The 22,238-nt window shown below is 44.8% G+C and overlaps 1 long non-coding RNA gene across 2 annotated transcripts in view; it reads right to left on the reverse strand.

Moving 5' to 3' along the window:
• Window positions 1-385: 385 nt before the first annotated feature.
• Window positions 386-22,238, reverse strand: part of LOC147757532 (uncharacterized) — a 49,246-nt gene continuing 27,393 nt past the window's right edge. Inside the window, exons 2-3 of one of the 2 annotated variants that reach the window (XR_015321449.1) lie at window positions 8,838-9,005; window positions 386-2,944 (exon numbers count right to left, since the gene is read on the reverse strand). This is a non-coding gene — a long non-coding RNA (uncharacterized LOC147757532). Of the gene's footprint in view, window positions 2,945-2,966; window positions 7,190-8,837; window positions 9,006-22,238 lie in introns of those variants that run through there. The other variant, XR_015321450.1, reaches the window with a different exon arrangement.

Below are 22,238 nucleotides of genomic sequence, written 5' to 3' on the forward strand. Positions count from 1 at the left end.
TCAAGCGTTCGTTTTCTGAATGATCTTGCCAGCGTGGCGGCACCGATGGCATAAGTGCTGGTCCTCTTAAAGCCAACCCCTCATCACCATCATCATTATCACCACCACCACCACTACTACAACAGCCGCTTCTATTACGGCTATGTGCATTAGATACACAATGCTTTCAGCAGTTTTGGCTCAGTCAAACAGGCACAGCCGCCTCCGTAGGACAAAAACTTTTTTTGGTCCGACGACAACGGCCGCATGCTTTGCCCCCTCTTCCCCTTTCTGCCCCTCGGAACATCGTCTCTGCATGTCTACTAACGCGACAAGAAATCTAGACAAAATGGGATATGCGTCGCAGCCACCTTTGTCGCCCTACTTCTTCCCTATACGTCGGCAGGTAGAGCCACTCGCCTGGGAAAAAGTACTCAGCCTAGGGGACTCTGCTCTATCCAAGGACCTAACCAACCATAGACTCCCCTCTTTCCGTGTATCATGATCCTGATGACGACGGGAAGATGGGACCAGGATGGTGTTCTGTCCCGACTGGGCAGAAGGTTGAAGCGAGATGGGCCACTACTGCTATTGCTGCTACAGGAGAGTAAAAGAGGCTGTCGGGTAACTATGCTAAAAGGGAAGGCTGAGTGACGGGAAGTTTATAGAAAAGTGCCAAAAAAGCCAAGTCTCAGCAAGGGAAAAGAGTATGAAGAAAGCAGCGACTTTTGCAGCATGAGGTTTCTGGGTCAGCCCAACGATACGGTCGCCGGTTGTCAGTTCTAGTTTGTTCGGTGTCATCGCCATCCCAGCAATGCGTACGAGGCCGGTAACAGGACTCTACATAAACACCTTTAAATGTCCATAGATATATGGAGATATGCGCGAAGATTGTGCAGCTCATGCGTAGAGAAACAGGCTGCGATGAGAAACGTTTCTGTGATTTGAGACGCTTACAGAGCTTAACAGTCAATCAAAAAGTTAAGGCACAAAGCTGAACCGCGTCGCCCGTCACCTGCTAAAGTAAAATGCGTGCAAGCTCTGCTTGAAGATACAACAAACTTTAGGCTTCTTGTACGACACAGAACAGAGAATTTCACGGTCTTGCGTAGGTTATTTTAACTTCGTACCGAAGCTAGCTGATAGTTTAAGTCATCCAGGTGGTCAAATTGCAGCGGCCTAGGTAAGGATTTTGCCTTTTCAATCCCAGATTACGCGTAATGATCTAGCTGAACGCAGTTCGTTAATTCGCTCGTAACATACATGTAACATATATAAGTGCATATCTTGCTATCTGCTTGCTGTTTCGATTTACTTGTTGAGGATTACTGAGAGGCCACCCCCCAGCGAACAAGAAAAACTAATTTAACAGGCGGTGCTATGGCTATGGAAAGGCGAAGACCTTTCGGGGCACGCTAGGCCTTCCCATATTTAGAGACGAGCTAAGGCGTAAACTGCCGTCAATGATCATGGCTGCAGAATGTATTTCGATCTAGCGGAACTGCGGGACCTGTCCCGGCTGAATATGTCGAGAATCATTAAGGGTCACTTGTAGCAGATAGACCGCCGGGTGAAACTTGTGGAGCGCGGCGAACCTGGCGTAGTAGCATTATGGCCGGTGTCAAGGCAGGGAAGGAAGCTGCATGATGAGAGAATACAGTTGTGTTCAATAACGTCTCTCCGGGGGGTGCGAACGAAATTGGATGTTGAACAGCTGGGCCGATTGAGCTTTGCAATGCGATTTGCATTTAGATCATGGATAAGGATGCTTCAGCCTGTGCGCGCATATATGAGAAGCTAAATCTGCTGATTCTGGTACTGTAGTTAGCAACGACTGCTAGCAATCATCACGATCGATCGATCGATCGATCGATCGAGTGTTATCCCTTACCTGGGTACACAGGTCACACGGGCAACGTTGTTTACGACACAATCGCAATTAGATCGCGCAGTTCCTCTTCTATACGCAACAATTAACGATGACGGCTGATACAGACAGAACAGCTAGCAAAGGTGAGAAGGCTTTTCATAGAGCTCGTCATTACTGAATAAGAACTAGAAGATACGGGACGGATGAATTCGATTATTCCGGGGGTGAACAGCGGCCGGCGACCAATGTTACAACCATCAAAACGAGTTTTCTTACGCTGGAAGACAAATCTTTCGGTGGCTGTAATCGAAATCGGCTTGTCTACCAATTGGCGGGTTGATTCACTGGTGCACAAGGAATAGTCGTTACTATTTTTTGCTTCCCGACGACGGATGATCAGGTGTTAAGTACCGCTAGTCTGTAGGGCTACTGCCAATATTCGGTCTCGATGACAAAGATCTGAGGTTAATTCGAGCTTCAGAGATGAGCATGAAAACGACATTATAATACTGCTTGACTTTAAAGACGCTCGTCCTGCTTCCTGTACAATGCTAAAAAAGCTGTGAAAGCAAACCAGGCTATCTGCACTGTGTTCTCTGAGAACTCTATAGTAAGTTAATAACCTAAACAATCGTTTAAAAAATGGCTCGAGGTGATTTCCTAGATGGAAAATCATATTGTTTTGGTCTTAGATTTAAGTCCTTATCGTGCATCCCCTGTCCTTCTTAGGCAGCTCCCTGACTTTGAAACGTGGTTTTTATTTTACATCCTACTGACAGATCTCTCCTTGACGGCTTCAAAAACAAAGTATTCTGATTTAGAAAAAGCTACCACAACAGCTGGCACTGAATACCACTACGCGATTGTGTACCAATCTGCCAGCAGTTTCTCTGGTGATACTATCCATTATTTTAGTATAGGTGTTTTGTCGCGCCTTTTCCTTCTCTATCCTACCTGTTTCCACGAAACGGTGCGCAGACCGTATCTGGTCACCTTTTATCTGCGTTCGTTCGATCAGGATGCACTCGATTCTCCTGCGTATTTCTCTATGTTCGGTTTCGCGTTCTCTCGAAATTATGTACTTTGCAACTAGAACTTATAATAGGAACATAGACAAACGATATAAGATATACTGGAGCCTTGAATAAAATGAACATTACCACATGAATACCTAATACTGTTATTAAGTAAACATCGAAACGATGGTTAATATTTTTTGACAGGTTCAACATGTTTGTGACGCCCAAACATTTGGTCCCAATATAAAGATAACAATATTAGTATCCAGTTTTTGGTGCCATCATGCCAACAAATAAATTCGAATTAAAGCCTACTACACTATGGTTTAAAGAATAAAACCTAGAGCCAATTTACAAGATTTAGCTAAAAATTTAAGCGGAACGACAGCGTGTCGGTAGTTACCTACGTGAACGACTCATGCCATGCACATATATTCTAGCCAGTACTTTGCAGAGCCATCTGCAGAGCCATTTGCAGAGCCATCTGCAGAGCCATTTGCAGAGCACATCTTGCGATGATACGTATCTGTCTTGATCCGGGACACGCTACTGATCCTCCGAAACGTGGGGGCGTCTCTTCTCCTGAGCGTGGAAAGGTACACTATCACACCTCTGTTCCAAGGTGGCTATTATTTCTGCCTTTCTCGTTGCTGTTATGATAGTTGCACATTCTGAACGTCTGATTGACATGGAATGATTACGTCATTCTTCATTCAATGAATTGATAAGCGGCATAGGGTAGCCGATCGATCTCCGCCGGATAAGGCGGCTCGTTGCCTTGCTTCTCAACGCACCGTATGCTTAGCACTTTAGATCCTCTGTCACTTGACAGTAATTTTTTGAAAACATCATTTTTTCTCCATAACACATTGGAACAGTATCGCCACTTGTTGGCTAGAAGCTGACGGAAAAGCCTAAGCTTTGACGTCGATGTGGAAGTAACGACCATTTACATGCTGATCATTTAACTTGCGACTTGCCTCGTTCCAATCACGATTAAACAGACGTAACGCAGACTGTTTCAGAACGATCTCAAGGGGACCCATATACATATATATTCCGCTTGGAGTAAAAGCAGCGTTTCTTTAGCAATGCAAATAAGAAAACGGCGACTGCCCATAGATTATGTACCGAACTAATTGCTGCAGGTACTCCACTGCCTTATAGAGAAAAACAATTCAGACGTTTTATCTAATGTCTTGTTTGTCATTCGGTTCGACACACGACTAGCGAACAAGTCTAGAGCCCTCTTGTTTAACCGTGCGTGAAACAAGAGGGCTCCTGTAACTAGCCGAAAGGACAAGAAAAGTCAGCCTTGTCTTTCTGGAGACCCTGTGGCGTTAGGTAGTTCATTGAAAAATGACGGAAAAGGGTCTTTTCGATCGATCGAGCCGAAAAAGTGATCGAGAAGTAAATTATCATGAAGTGTAGTGTGTAGCCTTACACACATTTTGTTTGAGGTGCCAGCTTTTTTGAAAAGTTTCAAAAAGCTTGTCATTGGCATAGTGTGAAATGGCATAACCTATTATCTGGCCTAAAAACCTGCTACTCCGTATAAGACCATAGTAATGTAATGCAATATAGATTTATGCGCAATCAACTGAATTGACCTGTTCTGTCAGTCTATCGCCTAAATTGATTGAAGACCTACCCCCCATTAGCGAAGGCAAGGCTTCTTTAACGACTGCCCATTTTGACGCCATCCTCCTATACATACACTGTTCTATAGGTACAGATACCGAGAAAGAGAGACATAAGCTGTTTCGAAGCTATCTGTATGATGCGATATCTTAGTGTCCACTTATTTTCACTGCTTTTGAAAACCAATTATACCACTATACTGCACTACAAGATAATAACGCCCGATTATAATATTAGCTCGTTTTGAAGATGCGGCCATCTTTCGTGCACGACGAAGATTTTTCGCTAAATATTTACGACTCGCTATCAACGACTGGATGATAGTTAACCGAGAAAAGGACACTAATACTGGTATTTCTATAGCTCGAACAATGTGTATGGTACAACCATATTAGAGCGAGTTCCAAATCACGCGGCTACTGATTGATTTATTTCACTGTTTCAGGTATATCGTGACATTATCACATAATGGTGCAGAGCTGCTTTATTTTCTTATCTTATAAACATAGACAACTACGCTCATAAGTGTACTTTTCGAACAGTAAGTGCGCTATGTTGGTTTATATGATGGTATGACAATCTGAACATGGATGTTGCGAGCACGTAAGTCTACAGAGTGGTCCAAATCCACAAGTTAGCAAAAATATCTCGCTGCGAAGTGGAGGGAAGAAAACTTACTCGCGGTAGAGCACCAACAGGATTTCGAAAGAAGAGATCAAGATTACTGGATATACGCAGATAAATATGGATCGACAATTTATAAACTAGTTCCTTTTCTCTGTTCATCTTTTTGCGCAAAAAGAAGGAGCGCTCGATACAAACCAACCAAGAACATACATACATATATATATGTATATACAAACTAATCGGCTTCTAGAAATGCCACTATACCCGATGCTGCCAGGGCATCATTTCATCTAGCACCAGAAAAAACCCGCATTGCTGGCTTTCACGTCTAATCCGTCAGATTGCCGCGTCGTTCAGCAATGGAAAAATCAAACTCACATATTTCCTCGTCACTCCTTCTGAGTGCTACTTCTACCGTGCGTTCAGTGACGACCACGAGCTCCATTCGAAGTACACAACGAGCCCCTTTCTGATCCATTTTCACTGCGTGACACCCACTAGCTAGCTGCTTTTTATCGGCCGCCGCCGCCGCCGCCGCCGCCGCCGCCGCCGTCGTTGTCGTCGGTCGATGTCAGCATCATCGTTGTCATCGCTGATAATGTCGTTTTCGTTATGTAAGCAAGCCTCACCTGCATGTATCACTCTTGAGAGTGCGGCTCTAAAGCCTGCATTCCGTTCTGCGGTTCGGTCTGAGCAGGATTGCTTACTTGCCCGTCGCTTAGAAAATGTTCGAATGATGAGCGACCTCCTACTGATCTTGCTCCAAAGTAGTAGTTGTCAACCTGGCTGGCATGTGTATCGCTGTTTAGGCACGCCTGTCTCAACAAGTAGTATCAATCAAACAATGAATTTTTAGTCGAATGTAGAGCGGTAACTGACGAGGAGGCAGCTAGTTGGGTTTATTATCAACTGCGAGTATGGGACGCAAGGTTCGTCGCGTCAATGCCTCTTGAGGCTGCAGCCGCCGCCGATGTGGCGAGATTGGGTAATACTTGTCAATTTCGATCTTCTTCTCCATCCGGTTATCCTGGTCCATTGCTGGCGTCGTTGTCGTGCTTTGCGCCCCTTCGCTAACGCATTGTTAGACGATATGGGACAGATGGGACGGTCTCCGTGACAACTTAGTGTTTGTCTGCTAACCTTAGGAACATCTGATGGTCAAGGCCCAAGATTAGCAATGTTTCGCTTTGCACTGGGAGCCAGGAATCTGATGGAATGCCTGACGGCAGTACCGAACGGAAAACTCGAAACGTTAATATGAGGCGATACGATGTGAGTTTAGGGGGCGAGCTACTGGCATCGCAAGGGAGTTGAGGCTGTCTTTAGTTGAACCGGCTATACCAAGCAGAGATCACGTAAGTGAAATCAAGTCTAGCTTAGTCCAGAAGTCGATCGTTTTTAAATGGCCTTTCCATTGCCTTTGAATCTACGTCGTTAGTGTACAAGGGCTATGATGGTCGATGGCGAGTGTACGACGAGTATATGACGAGTGTACAAGGACGATTTCGTAGGAAATCAGTGGCGGATTTTATAAATAAAATCAGAATGATGCCACATTAAACAGAACCACAAAACTACTTCCATTTTCCTCTGCTATTCCTTTTGAGGAGCAGAGGAGTTAAAGAACGAATGCGACGGTTTCTGGCTGCAAAAGCGGAGAGTTTGTTATAGCTTGGCGTATCTGTCACACCATAGTTTGCCTAAGGTTAACACGTGCAGTAGCAATCGTCTAACGACATCAGACAGCATGATAAAATTTCTCCTTAAGTCTGTATTTGGCAATTATATGAAAAGAGCTATTACATATGCACCGCGATATTTTACGTAATTGTTAGCAGGAGGAAAACGAAAGCAGCAGTCACCCAGGACCCTCGTCTCTTTAGATCGACTGATTTAGTTATTGCGATACGACGCGCAGACGATAAGAAGAACAAGGCTTCATACAAAAAGTGCTCGTCTTCAACCATTATACAGCTAAGCCGCAGTTATATCGGAACCAAGAAACTCGTTTTATAATATTTGGGTGATCCCGGAACCGAAACAGATATCTTACCTGGAATAAAAATTATCAAAAGATTAGTAGAAGCATCTATTGATAAAGTGCTGCCAAAAAACGTTAGTAGGAAAAAGAAGACAGGGGAAATTCTATGGGCTTCGCTATAGGTAGACATCGTTGAGTAGATTGAGAGAATTTGCGTTTTTCAATGAAGATTCATTATCACCTTACAGGTCGTTTATCGAAAGATTGATAAGTACGTAGCTCGCCGCAAATATGCGAATTCATTGTTATGAACAACGTTAGACGTTCCGTGAAAGGTCCTGATCGTTTTGCCACTGCTCTCGCTTCTCCGGGTTGTTTTTCCTTTCCGGCCGACCGCCCCACAAAACCTTTGTGAGCTTTAAAGTCTTTCTAACCTAAGTTAGTCAAAGAGCCTCAAGTCATCAATAAGCTTGAACAGAATCTATTTTGTCTTGGGATGCATAGGTAGTAAGTGTACTGGTTGGTTGATCGCTAAAGGTGACAAAATAACGTATCTCAACTGCATGGGAGACGCAGTCTCACTGCACTGGCGTGTCTCTCATCTCGTCGTGCATATTCCAGCGCGTCCTTAGATGTTGTCGTGATCATCGGTTCCATCGAATAGTCGCAGCAGCCGTAGCGGCAGCAGTGGGAAGACGCGACGTGGTGAAAGAAGAATACGACAGGAAAAGCCGTTCATGTATCTTCATGTCACATACCTATGTACGTGTATAGAGTCAAACAGTATGCTTTTCTACTGCTTTCTGTGTGGCTTCACTTAGTGTCTTACGTCCGGTTGTTATTGCTGTTGCTGCTGCTAGCAATATCCTATCGTCCCTAGGCTGCTTCTCGAACGGCAAGTCTACGGGGTTACAGTTGGATAGCAGTATCATCTGCAAACCAGTGATGACAACCCGTGCACTAAATGACACACGGGCTTCAAAGGACAATTCTGTACACTGGCTTCTACAGCTAACATTACAACAAGTATTGCTACAAGTAGTAGTTGTAGTAGTAGTTCGTGGCGCTAGGACCAGTGCGGCTATCACTAGCAGCAAAGTCTACGGCTTTGCCGCCAGTCAGTGTCAGGGCGGACGGAATGACTGACCATAGCGGCGGCGCCCGTCTACCGACAAAAGGTGATGATTGGGTTTGTTGATGCAGTGCCGCTTCTTACCTAAATCAACACGGTTGACCAACGATTACTCTAATCCGCTCGTATATAGTTAAACTTTCGTAGGAAAGCTTTACTTGCGCGGCAGACCCCAGCAAATCAACCATATGAACTTTCAGCTAAAGGTTCGAGATCGAAACCCAAGCGCATACAGAAATTCACTGTTGATAACGTCGCACAAGATGACAACCGAACAATATAGCCAATTCCATCTTGTGAGCAGTGTTTTGTTTTAATAAAATGCTTCTTTACCTTTTGTCCTATTTTGTTCTATAATACTATCATATATCTACACTCAAAGGTTAAACTCGAGCTGGATGAATGATGACAAGGTGAGTAAAGACAAACAGATTCTGGCCAATTACACTGCTACAGCTATGGCCAAAATATGGCTACAACTATAGCGAGGAACATGGTAACGGATCTGAGCTCATTGGAGTCGTGTATAAGACCCGTACACGAATGTACTTCGCTAGCATCTTTAAGAAGCGCCTACCCTTTACTCACCAAATGCATCCATTGGCATACAAAAAGTGTGCTTGACGAGAGGTGCAAGAGAACAGTAAATAAGAACATCTGATCTTGGAAAAAAATCATCCTTCGTAGGTAGTGCCCGACGTTGTTGCTACCGCGGGGTAACTGTATGTCGAGATCCGAGAACCTTTTAGACAGCATCTGTAAAATACAAACATAACGAGGGTATTACGGTTACCTGCTTCGTTACGGGTATGGTGTAACCTAGCTGGCTTAAACTGAACTTTAATAATACACATGGGTAGAGAATCGCTGATACAGTCCGACTGTTTCTGCGCTAATAAAGATCACAGCATATGGCTGGTGTTTGTCCTATAAGCATCCAGACAAGCTGCTTCACTTCATTTCTTTTTTGGTTTTTTACTTTTCCAATTTTTTAGGTTTTATATTTTTCCAGTCTGTCCAAAAATGGGTTCCGGTTCATGCAGTGTCTGAACCCCAATTCTATAGTCAAACTCGTTGCGGCCTGTTTTAGTAAAGCTACTGCATTATTCAAGTCATTGTGTTCTTTTGCGGCTTTATCTGATTAGTTCACACTGAATTAAGTGAGCAACTCGATGATATGGCTTCAGTAAGCCGGTTACCTCTTTTCGATTACTTGGCCTAATTAAAATATTGTGCTACTGTGTTCTATTGGTCCTGAAACCTCGTACGATTTGCGCTTTGTCAATTATGCCGGGCCCCCATTGCAATTAAATAATTACTGTTCATGTTCATCGTGCTGCTGCTGCTGCTGCTGTTCATCCGTTAAGTTCTTGCTGTAATTCTTCTATATCTGGGTAAATCAGAGGAAGTTTTTTTTAATAAATATTAGACCGCTTGATAAAGCAAAGTACAGCAATGAAAAAAAGCAGAAATTCTCAGTTGTAAGAGAAGACAACCAAAAAAGACAATCGCTTTTAAAGAAGCCTTATACCTATTTTACAAAGTTTCCGAAAACTAAGCAGCTTCTACATTTGGGTGTTTTATAAACCCTCAACTGTTCACACAGTTTGTCCTTGTTCCGTTTACATTCAGGTCTATGGTGAATCTTTTTGTAGTGTTTAACGTAAAGAAACGTTGTTTGCACCATGGTGTTCGCTCGTCAAGGCAATCCTAGATGCAAAAAAATCGTTGAAACTGTTTTCGGCATATATATAAGGCATAAACATATAAACTCTGACTCGCTAAAGCTAATCATGATAATGACCTATAAAAACGTACATATATATATAAGACTGGAGGTCCTAATTAGCTTCTGAATGAAAGAGTCATACGGCGTTTAGCAGCCTTAGCGGGGCCTAACTTGTTGGGAATACGTACGCTGCTGGTACATTCATGACAAGTCCTTGCTAAACTATCCAATTCCAGGTGAACCATTTCCTGGTGTTCCCCAAGTTTCCTTGGGATGAACCGGCCCATCCCATTTTTCAGCTTACAGCCAATAAGCGATATTAGGCTTAGTTCGTGACATAAACGATCATCAAAAAGCAACGAAAGGATTTTTTACTAAAAATAATACTACGTAACCGTAGCCAAAGAGCAAACCTAAATCAACTTGAGGCCATAATTTAGCATATATCACGATCACACTATTAATGGCCACTGAAAGCAATCGCTCTTGAGGGTAACCCTTTCTCATCTTCTACAATAATTCACTCTTACATCTGCTGGCATAATCTAAATATAACAGTACAGGTGGTACCATATTTCAATAGTGCTACAAACGTTTTTGTTAATCGAGTAACCAGCCCCGCTCGTCTCGTTCCGTCAGATCTCGACGCGATTTCTAACGAACCAGTAGTGACCTACCATACCAACAAATGGATGTCGTCTAACAAGCGGTCACTAACTTCTTCTTGCTATTTGAAATATGGGACAAATCGTTGATTTACTACCCAGGTTAGGCTGGGCAAAGCCAGGCGCAGACTGACAGCTTGCGACACATGATCTCGTTGTCTGAAGATTTCTTCCAGCACCTTCATCGTCTAATACAACTACTTCTATTTTTGATGCGGCAAGAATATTACCGCTCTTGTTACCGTTGTCGTCGCTACCATGAATAGGGTCCTGCTATCAAATGGTTTTTCCTATTATAGTTGACATTATATAGATGACTGGTCTAGACGGGAAGTCAAGTGGCCAGTGCGACCATCGGCTAAGCCGTGACTGTCCTGCCTATTGACCCCGCAAATAATCGGTCTCCTATCTTGCTGGCAAGCTGACAAACGAACAGCCGGACAGACACCCGCGACAAATGTATTACACAGGTAAGGAATGCGCAGTGGACAAAAGCACATTCGTACGCTTCCGTGCTACGGGTTTCGTGGCTAGGGGAATCTTCTTTGATATGCCGGCGTTAGCCGGCATTAACCTATATTGTTGTTGTTAAGTGGCGTTCACGCACAGTCTTTCTTTTCCCTTTCCCGAAATCTGTCAACGCAGAATCAGCACCGTGACCGTCGTCACCATTATCACTAGTACCATTGTCAGTAATAATCATATGGCGAATGGATAAGAGGGCGCACCTGCGACGCGCTTGTCGAGCCATAGATATGAGTGGTTCTCTGTATTTCTCATCCGGCTCCCGCTCGCTGCTTGCTACTGCCGCTGCTGTAGCCGTTTAAACGGTAACCGAACGACCGCTAGCACCGCTGCAAAATCTGTAGACCTTCGCAATTTTATTGACAGAACGTGCCATTAAAGTCGACGGCGATACCAGGCCAGCCCGTCGGCTACCAAAGATCATATCGCCGAGCAGAAACGGCTACGAAAAGCCTAAATATACATGGTAAGGACACGGCAACCTTGTCCGTTTCGTCCGTGCCTTTGCTGCGAGAAACAGTACTAGCTACAGAACAGTCTTAATGCACCCTGGGTACTCTGCGTCCGCATGCGGCTCAGTGGTCCGCTTTGGCTGAGCCGTCTCTGTTCGATTGTCTATTTGAGCAGTAGCAGCAGCGACAGTATTACCACTACCACCTCTTGCGATAGCAGCATCAATAACATCATTCCATCTTTCCCTCTGTCTCACCGTGACTCGCTCCTTAAAAAGCTGCCACTCACAAATAGCCTGGGCAGCCTTCTCAGGACGACATTTAATTGGTAGCGGGCGTCGGCTTCATCCAGCTCTAACCAGTCGTGCACGACAACCCTGTTCGCTGCAGTTGTACAATACTTGTAATACAAATACGTTATCTCTTTCACTCCCTGTTTTGCCTGTTCTGTATATTTATTTTGCCTGTCTGGCAATGCCTGCAGAAGCTTGTTCAGGGAGCCAATCTAGTAAGTACTATTGCGTTTAATCGGTCAGTGCGTGCTTTGACGCGAGTGCACGAGCCAGTTCCGCTCTCACAGGAGCCATTATTCGGACACTAAGATCAAGAGCGTGCTATTCGCGGCACTCGCTGTTAGCGTAGACGTCGCCGTTAAAAAGACGTTTCAGTTTGGGAACAGCGCGCCCGCCCTTCAACAGTCATGATATGACTGAGACATGACGCGGACAAACGAGCAACAAGGTGAATGACTGAGGGACGACTCACTGGCTTTGGCCTGCCTGGCGCACGTAGTCACGGGTCTATAGCTATTCCGTATACGTAGCTGTACGAGGTGGCAGCGATCACTACTGAACTTATTCCGTTGGGGCACCATCAAGGCATCATTATTGTTAGTATAACGGTTCAGTAGGCCACTGCACCGCCACGTCAGCCCCAGGTGTCGCACGATTCAGCCACACTCGCAAGCCAGTTTGTGCAGATCTACTCTATAGGTTTTCTCTTCCGTATGCGTATCTATAACATACACATAGGCTATGTCTACCTTTATCCAGCTACATAATTTATCCCTTTGGCTCACTGAGACGATCTATCGTTTTTGTCCACCTAGCAATAGGTGGCACTCAGCCGAATGACCGGGTAGGACGAGTAACGGCGACAGCGTTATGGGTACGACAGGCACACTACAATCGTAATGTCTCTAGGCAGAGGATCTGTGTATCTGTACGGGTTTTTCTATACACACATCATACAGGAGCTTCTTTGTGTACTTGTGAGCTGCGTGGGCGCGCCGATTGGTTGCTGTGGGTATACCACCGGTCTACAGTCACCGGCTATTAGGTCACATGTCAACCCTTTAGAGGTGGGGTGATGGTAACAAGGAAGGGCTAAACCTGCCTCCATAGCATATCTCGTGTTTCATCGTTGTACGATGCAATGAACGCGAGACGGAGAGTCGTGCATCTTCCGTGTTCTGTAGCTTATGCATGGCGAACATTCAACACAAGTAAACACAATGGAACGCCTGCGGCATCTATATAGCCCGCTTCGCGAGTTGGCCGTTGCATTTATTTTACAAGTATTAGAGGTCATATACTATTGGAGAAATGTCGTGAACGACAGAAAATATACTTCTAGACTTATAACGATCATCATTTACGTTCTGCCTGCATCCTGGTGAAACACTTCTGGACTGTTTACTTACATTACGTTCCCACCGAACTTCAGCTGTCGACTGCAATATCTATAAGAAACCTAAAGATAAAAGCTAGTATAGGACGCAATGTATAGATAAATGTATGCATCGACGACACAGATGTGACTTCCCGGAGTGTCAGGGCTTGACTGTGTTGTTGAATGGTGATCTCATTAAACGTTGCTATCAAAGCTATTTTAGAAGCGTCCCTGATTCACCATTATAGTCGGCCGCTGCTTATAGCATTTTCGTTTAGGGCATGGATACTCCGGCCTTGTATCTTGGCATTTTGCCATGATTTACCCATTCCGTAAAGCTGTTTCATATGTCGACGACAGTCAAGCTAGCTGTCTGCACTCGGGTCGTTTTTAGCACATGCGCACAAAACCAAGAATTAAATCTGCTGAGATGCTTGGTCGAAAACTAATGTTGACGTAGGTCTCCCCCGCTGCTTTTTGCGCAGATGTCTCAAGTGTGCACTCATCGCTTGAACTAAAGACAACCGGTCGAACCGAAGGAATGTATCATTGCATGAATCTGAGTTGTTTTGTTCGTTCGTTCCATTGTGTCGAGGTACGGATGGATGGATACCAGTGATTCGCAACTGAGAATACATGTGACTGTACACGTCGAAGCTCCGAGCGTATTTTATTTACCTCATACTATTATATAGGTTTTACTAGAAACGGGCCTGATTGCATTGGTGAATTATCTATAACAGAAGACCTGCTATGCCCTATATTCCTTTTTTTCATAGTTGAGAACAGCTGAGAAACGTATTTCTGCTTCAGTGGGGGGGATCCTAAATGCAAAGTAAACGTAATTTATCTACCAGCATATATGTAATGTATTATGGATTTTTAACACATTAGGCGGAAGAAAATCGGCTTCTCTATATGATACTGTTTACTTGCTTATTTTCTTCTGGTGTCCTCCCTTCGACCTCGGTTTGGGCTCCTGGCAATTGATACCCTCATCGAGCTAATGTTCGTGTATAGTACTGAAGGCTGAAGAAGGCAGTTCCTTTGAAGGACCAGCAGGACGCACAGTTGCTTTCTTTTTTAACCAGTCTTGCGCCTTTATTTCATAGTTAGACAGTAAATGAGAGGTTCGTAGTAAAGTAGCGCCAGTTTCTCGCTGACCGATCTGCTACGCTAGTTTCACTGTCAAACGAAACACAATGTAATACAGAGGCACGTATTGATGTCGACATCAACCAATGGCAACATGTTGATGGTTTAGATCGTTGAAACATCGTTGTCGCAACAAAAGCCCCAACAGCAGGCATCGATCGTTTTTTTGTTCCTTTCAACACAACCGTGGGCCTATTGACACAACAGGGGCAGCAGCGGCAGCGATGGATCGGACAGGTATCTAAACTCTATGTTGACGGGCAACAGTAGCCTTTGGTCAATCGACAGGATTAGGCGGTCCGATCAGGCTGGCTGGCTGGCCTGTCGACTGATTGGCAACATGCAGTACTCCTCTAGCCTAGGATAGCTAGGGGCCATCCTAGGCTAGAGGTTAGAGAGAACCAGGTTATGGTGCCACGGTGAGTTGCAAGCGGCACGCTGGAGGTACGTTGCAGAACAGTCGTAATCAGAGAGATATCCACAGCCGGCGGAAAGATAAATCACCGTACAAACACAAATGTGCGATCAGGCGTAAACAGTTTCCGTTTGAACAGGCCTACACGAGTGGTAGAATGCGACACTGATAATTACGGCAGGATTAAATCTTAGGTAGATCTTGCGTATCGAACAAAAATGTTGCAATACTGTTAGGGAATAAGTTGAATCGTAGTTAGACGGTACGTGAGCCGAGAAATCAAAATAAAACACTTAATGTAACCGGCAATAGGCGATCCTTAACGAAAGTCATCCTATAAATTCAGGAAACCTTGCTCGGATATCGAAACGGACGGACACCGACAGACTGGACCGCAATGATCTAAATTGTTAAGAAGTATTTAACGTTATGTATTTTCATATGGGGACAGGCAAAAGCGTTTATGGCTAACAGAAGTAAGCATTAGAATAGACCGATTAGAGCTGAGAAAGAAACTGCAACGGTCTGGCCATGCTAAATTACAGCGCCGAGAAACGTCCGGTAATATAGTTAGTAATAGTTCTACAGTAATTGTATATGTACCCAAATTTCACGAGCGTATGAGTAAGTTCCACATTGGAGTAAGCTCTACGAATCTTTGAAGAGGGTCATATATGGAATAAAATAGAACTTGATTTTATCTAAAATTGTAGGTTTCAAACCGCATCGTTCGTGCTCGCAAAGTTTAAGCGCCAGCCGACAAGCCGTATAGTTTATTCTAGCGTGTTTTTCTAGTTTATGAAATTGCTATTTGCAACTGACTGACGATTCAGCGATCTTTAAAGCCGTTGTCTGTCGTTTTCTGATAGCTTTCATGACCACGGACTTTTCGTCAATTGGATCGTCGACAAACTCGGAAGTCTTTGCTAGCGAGGCCAGACTTTCGTTACGGCACATCACTACACACTATCGTTTGTAAGTTTGCCCATCGTCTGCAGCAATGATTTCTAATAATCATACCCTGAATCCTGTGCGAGTATCGTAGTGAATGGCGTTATTACATCCCATACCTAGTCAGTGTACGTCAATACATATAAATATTGATTTTCCAAGCAGCTAGGTTCCATTGCCGACTAGACACCAGCAGTCACAATATTTAGCGTTTCAATTTTTCGGTACCACGTGAGCTTAGCCAATCTGGCAATCACCCAAGACATTCTCTCCCGGCTAGTCTGCCATTTAGAATTTGTGCTACAATTCTGAACTGCGCATTGCGCTTTCGCAGCTAAATGCTAGGTCGGGTGCTTCAGTAGATGCAACCGGGAATTAAACTTCAGCTTTCCCTGTTGCTTATTGCCTCGTATCGGACTTCCCCAACTCGTATCTAAAACGACCTACGGCACCTTCAGTAGCATTGGGCACGATACCGTTTATGATCGGTTCTTCGACGCATCCTCAAGTCGGTACCGTTCGCACCGCGTAAGTGTCGATAAACACAGCGCGGCTGATGATGGGCATAGACACTTCATTGCCATTCTCACTTCACCGTCAACCCAGTGCGTCTGCGCGCACGGCGGCTCTTTTGGTGGATTGAAATTTTCCCTATTTCCGGGTTCCGTCGCCTCCATAAAATACCTTAATGTCTTTAAGCCTTTTTGATCTTAATTTTTTCTTATAGAGACATGGGCTAATGCATCTATGCACGACCATGACACCCGTAGTTATATCTTTTTGTAGCCCATATAATGGGCCCAAACGTGGGACTCACTTACCTGACCGCAAACACATGGAATTATATTCTGATGGTGTAGAGCGTGCTATAGCACTCGCGCTAAAATGCTGTCCTCTTTATCAAGGGACTTTTCTGAGGGCTAAAATTAGTTTGAAGCATTACTTCAATTTCGTCCAACCGAGCGAATAGGTCAAGTAGTTTCTCTCTGATTACTCTCACGTGCTGTATTCGCTGTTGCTTTCACTAGTTCTATCAAGGCCTTCTTTTTTGCGCATAAAGGTCCTGGAAAAATCGTTCCTATGCTTCACGTCCCTCTAGACCCGAGCACATGATCAACGTCGTCGTTAACCATGATCCAAGATATAGCTTGCAGTACTTCTCTGTACTCTTCTCGGAGGACCCCATATTCAAAAACAGTGTGATGTGCCCCCTTGGATTTATTTGACACGCGTGATACGCATATGTCATGCTGCGTTTCCCCTATCTTTATCAGGTCGGTCTGGTAGTAACCGTGTCTAGTCAGAGCCTGCATGTGTGTCTTCGACCCTAGTTCGTTGTGACTTAACCCGACCTCGTTCTCTCCGCTTTTCTACCAACAATTACGAAGAAACCGAATCTGAATATCGCTCCGATGACCGATTTTTGCAACCTACCGCTGGCCCACAGCTATCAGAACAGAGTGCGTAGCAAAGATTCCGGCTGCGATCAGTGGTCGGAAAGCACGGATCAGACAGTTCGTTGGCGAGCGAACCTACGACAGTCTGGTAACGTTGGACACATTAGTGACCTCCGTTGCTGTTACCAATCTATCGAGAAACTGGACCGTTGCTTGGGAACTAGCTTAATTACCCCTCTGCCATAGGGCTTCATATACGCTGCGGGCGACTGACAGCCTAAGCATTTACTGCTTTTATTTCGAGCTACTACAGTATAACATTAGGGCGCTTGCTAGTTTCGTCACCCTAATGTCATCACGAAGTCTACCAGCGGGATTTTATATGCCGTCTGTGCACGGACATCAGCCACTGTACGAAGAGATCGAATTAGTTAATATGTCGCGCACTTTTTGTCTGTCTTTTTCGAACACCTGTAAGAAACCCTTTTTGCAAGATCGCAGCGACTAAACGTCCTGCCATGATCGAGCGTATGGCCAGCAACGACAACTGCCATTGGTATTGGCCGCAGAAACCAATAGTACTCTAGTTGTAGCGATCAAGCGCGTCGACTGGTAATCCTTCCTTCTCACGCTTTCCTGGCGACATCGGCGATGAATACTGCTGACGGCAGTGCAGTGACATGAAGGCAACATATTGGCCAAGCTACCAGTACCGTAGAAGCTACGACGACACTGGCATCAGCGGCTCTGGCAATGATCAAACTTACGCGACCGCTCATCCTCCGGAGCGGCAGCGGTGATAGTATCAAGGTAGTTTTCGTGCGGTTGGCAAATAAACAGATAATACATCGATAAAAGAAAAAACGATAGAAAGACGAAGAGATCAAATCTGCTGTTGACTGTTAGGTCGTTTGCCAGATCTTAGGATCGAGATAAAACAGACGCTCTCGAAGAGAAGAAGGAAAGTGAACCTATCGCAGGCGAAAGTGTCCTGCTTTCCAGGCCCATACTGAGTAGGCATAACGTTCCTGATAATAGTCTCTCATTACATCTTGTATATTTTCTCGTTTGTTCTTTTTCAGTTTCTCATTTCCCTTTGTCTCTTGTCGTCGATCTCGTCGTAGTAGACGCACCTTTACGCCAGTAGCATCGCGTCGCCATCGGGCGCCAACCATGCACGGGCCACGGGTGCAATGAACGGAAGTTCCGTGCGTAGCAAAGGCTGCTAAATAAATGTTTCGAGTTTTACGTCCGATATTGCCGTTAAGCACTGCTTCAAGCGACTAATATCATTTCTATGGCGGCTGCTGCTACGACAAAAGCGAGCTCGTCTGGCTGGCTTTTTAGCCTTCAGTGCTGGCCTGTGACTAAAACCACGGCGTGTGTTGTTGTTGGTGCGGCGATGGCGCGATGCATAGACGGGTCGACGATATGCCGATCAGCCTCAGACACACTGGAGATACCTAAGCAGATCAGTACTGCAAGCTACCGCCGAACCACAATGTATATGCTGCATCTCTACCATGGACTTCATAGCCGCCACAGAACACCGAACCAGCGCACGCATATGGCGTCCATGTGAGACTTCTAACAGCTGTAGCATCTTCTCGAGGTCGTATCTGTCAGCTTTTACTTAGAGTGGAAATCTTAATAGTGGTGATACATCGTAGAGTGTAGAAAGTGGGATGATCGGAAAAACGACCAGATCAGTACCGTACTGTTGATGCGCCAGTGTCGCGACTTGAAAGCTCGTACTTGTGTGCTCTTGCCGCCCCCGTTATCGACACCGACATGACTGCAGGTTCGCGTGGAAGCGCAGCCGATTAGACTGGAAGCTGTTGTCTTGCTGGTTATAGATTAGTGTTAGTTCCAGCGGTGCGAATAATCAGCAGTCGTAGCGGTATTACTAGCAGGCACACATATTACCTAGAAGTCTATGGTGGATATTTTCAGAATGCTAGATCGGGACGATGAGTGTACTGACTGGCAGTTCTCTGCGGCTTTTTTGGTTTGCATCCGCACGAGAGAGACGGGTGGTGAGGTAAAGAGTTCGGAGGAGAAAGCGCTTGATCAGGAAGGCTGTATTTGTCACCGCCTTCGTCATTTTCGTGCGATGTTTTACAGCATTCAAATGTATTATACCATTTGGTAATTTGCAGTCAGTACTAACCCTTAAACATCAACAGTTAACTATGGTCGCTAGTTCGTCGGGCCAACTCTCTTTACAGACGCCATAGACTGACATTGACACTGATAAATACCATAAGCAGCACCGGCACACATGTACCCGTACAAAGCGATATTTCCTTTGAGAAAAGCGATGTCTACAAAATATTTAATAGATCTAAAGGGGTCGAAGCATGGACGGGGTGACCAATTGTCTATAGTATTCCACGAAGGGGTCCAGTGTTTACTCGTTTTCATGATGATCGGCACTTGTCATGGATTTTGCTCAGCACCACTGCGCTAGTAACCATCCTAGGATATGAAATTCAGGGTCCACTTGTTAATAAGGAATTATGAAAGGAAAAAAGTATAATAGAGTTAAAATATTATTGTTACTACATGTAGGAGGGAGGACAAATATTTGGCCGGCATGAAGTGCTAGAATACCCCCATTCCAGATAACAGTTGAGCCCAACAGATGATTTCGTTAGCTGAAACTATCCGTCTTAGCCTTGTTATCGACATTTTTCCGCTCATATCATTGCAGGGACTAACTATATCGCCGTCCGATTTCCGTTTGTTTATTTACATTTGTAGATAGAATATGTTATACTCGATATAAAGACGACAAGACGCCCAGAAGGTGATGCTCTGTCTGAATACATCGTGGACTAAATTTCTAACCAAATCTGATAATGCTTCTTTGCACGAATTCCACTTTTGTTTTAGCCTCCGTCTTCGTTCTTCATCTCTCTCTGAATCTCTTAGCGCACAATTTCAACGACGACACTGACATTACGGCTTGGGCAACGAATGGTACGATAAGTTGAGCAGCAGTTACATTAGAAGCTGGAGCAGATGCCGGCAAATGTAAATCCACCCACGACCGAAGCCACCAGCTGCGTTGAGATGCCCGCTCCCTGCCAACTGCAATACAATGTTTTCATTAGCACGGGAAGAAGCAGTCGAGTCGGATCGTATCGAGAAGAGACGACAGATCCAGTGGATCACAGCCGCTTGCGACGGGTAGGGTCGGCTTTGGGTTTGTGGACCGGGACGGGTGCCCTGAACGAAAACTAACGAAGAAGTCAGCTAGCCGAAGCAAAGAGCAACGATGTGCTGAGCTTTGGCCGTTGAAACTGCAATAGCTGTGGTCGACGGGTTAGCGTCGGCGACGACTACTTTCTGCGATAGCTGCTGCATTGCGCCTTGTCAGTGGTTTCGGGAGGAGTCAGACTACACAAAAGCCGGCTCTCAGCTCATTTGTCATGTAAATGCATTTTGCACGAGCGGGTTAATAGGTAAAGCGTTAGAGATGACGGTGGTGAGAGGGAACAACAACGATTGCCAATCCGCTAAGCGTGTCGGATGCAAAATCCAGCAGTAGAAGCAGCGTCGACTGCTACAACTGCATAACGAGACATGGGCGGGGTAAAGGGTCGAGAGGATGCTTGAAGGCGTGGATGATTAAGTACAGGGTAAGAAAGGACATGCGAAATCCAGGTGATTTGGGCGTAAACAAAAAAAAACTATCCTGTTGATGACAACAGCCGCGTATTGCTACATACGTAATTCAAAATAACGATATTTTCGTCAGGTAATCTCGATTCAAAAATCCTTTTTAGGAAGCTGTTTTCATTTGGGACGAGTGTTTCCATCGGGTTGAACGAAATTCATCCTGAAATGCGTTCATTCTGGCCGAAACCATAGCTTACTACGCAGTAAGTAGAGCTTTTGTTGGAATAACATATTAAAAAGCGGGCTTGTTAAGAGGGTGTATGCAATTATTATGTGCGCTCGTGTTATATTTTAGTCGGTATGTTTGTTTTAAAAATATCAATTCATCTCTACGAACTAGTATCGCTTTCGAAGGTCTATTGCGATAGTGCAATGATTTGCTCTACGAAAGGGGGTTAGAAAGGACAGACACCAATTCATTCGACACATGTTCTAAATTGAAGGCAATTGTAGTACTTGCTCGTGACATGACGAACAGTTAAAAGCACCTACTACTCGAAATGGTTGCACAGCAAAAATCCTACACGTATAGTTTAATGTAACCCAGTAACGACGACTCAATCAGGATCGAAACAAGTAAGGATATTAAAATGCCCTATCCCTTTTCTTACGGCCGCAAAATGCAGTCTCAAAGGGTAGCTGTGCGATATTTGCAAATATCTTTTCATCTCTCTATCTATTCATACTGAGGCGCTACGATACGATCCGCACAAATACCTGGAGTTTAGAATGTCTGTGTCTAAAGAAAGTCTGTGACGAAATGACTAAAGTTTGTTACTGTAGATCCGCGTTCTTTCTATGCACTGTGATAACTTTTCCACGCTATAAACGTTTGCAGTTTATGTAAATTTAATTGATTCTGTCGTTTTTCATCGAATGAACGTGTATCACGAGAAGTCCCGTGCGCTATCGAGAACAATATATCGTCTGTTTGTGACGGTACGGGACCTACCTAGGACGAGGGAGCTCTATGTTGAAGGGACTCATCAGGCTTTATCCGCAAACCACCTGATTTCATACGAGTATGCCACTGTAAAATGGCCTAATTTATGTATACATAGATTATACAGGACGCCATGGAGGTAGGCCAGAAAGATGAATGGACACGCTATTTTCCAGCTATCGATCGCTAATGGCCTCAAAAAAATGCTCGGTCCGCAGCGCATCTGTTTCCACAGGCGAGCTGTAGACGAAGGGTTCATTTTGATATTTTACGGTTACTTAGTTGGCGGTTCAGCCTGGTGACCTTCCCTTTCCTCTTCGTATGTCGCTGGTACGTCAAGACGGAGTTCCAAGAACAAAAGACTTTCAGGTCTCGCTCAGATTTCGCCTTTAGATCATGTGT

This window comes from Varroa destructor, unplaced genomic scaffold (assembly GCF_002443255.2).
Source record: "Varroa destructor unplaced genomic scaffold, Vdes_3.0 BEIS01000002.1, whole genome shotgun sequence".
NCBI lineage: Eukaryota > Metazoa > Arthropoda > Arachnida > Mesostigmata > Varroidae > Varroa > Varroa destructor.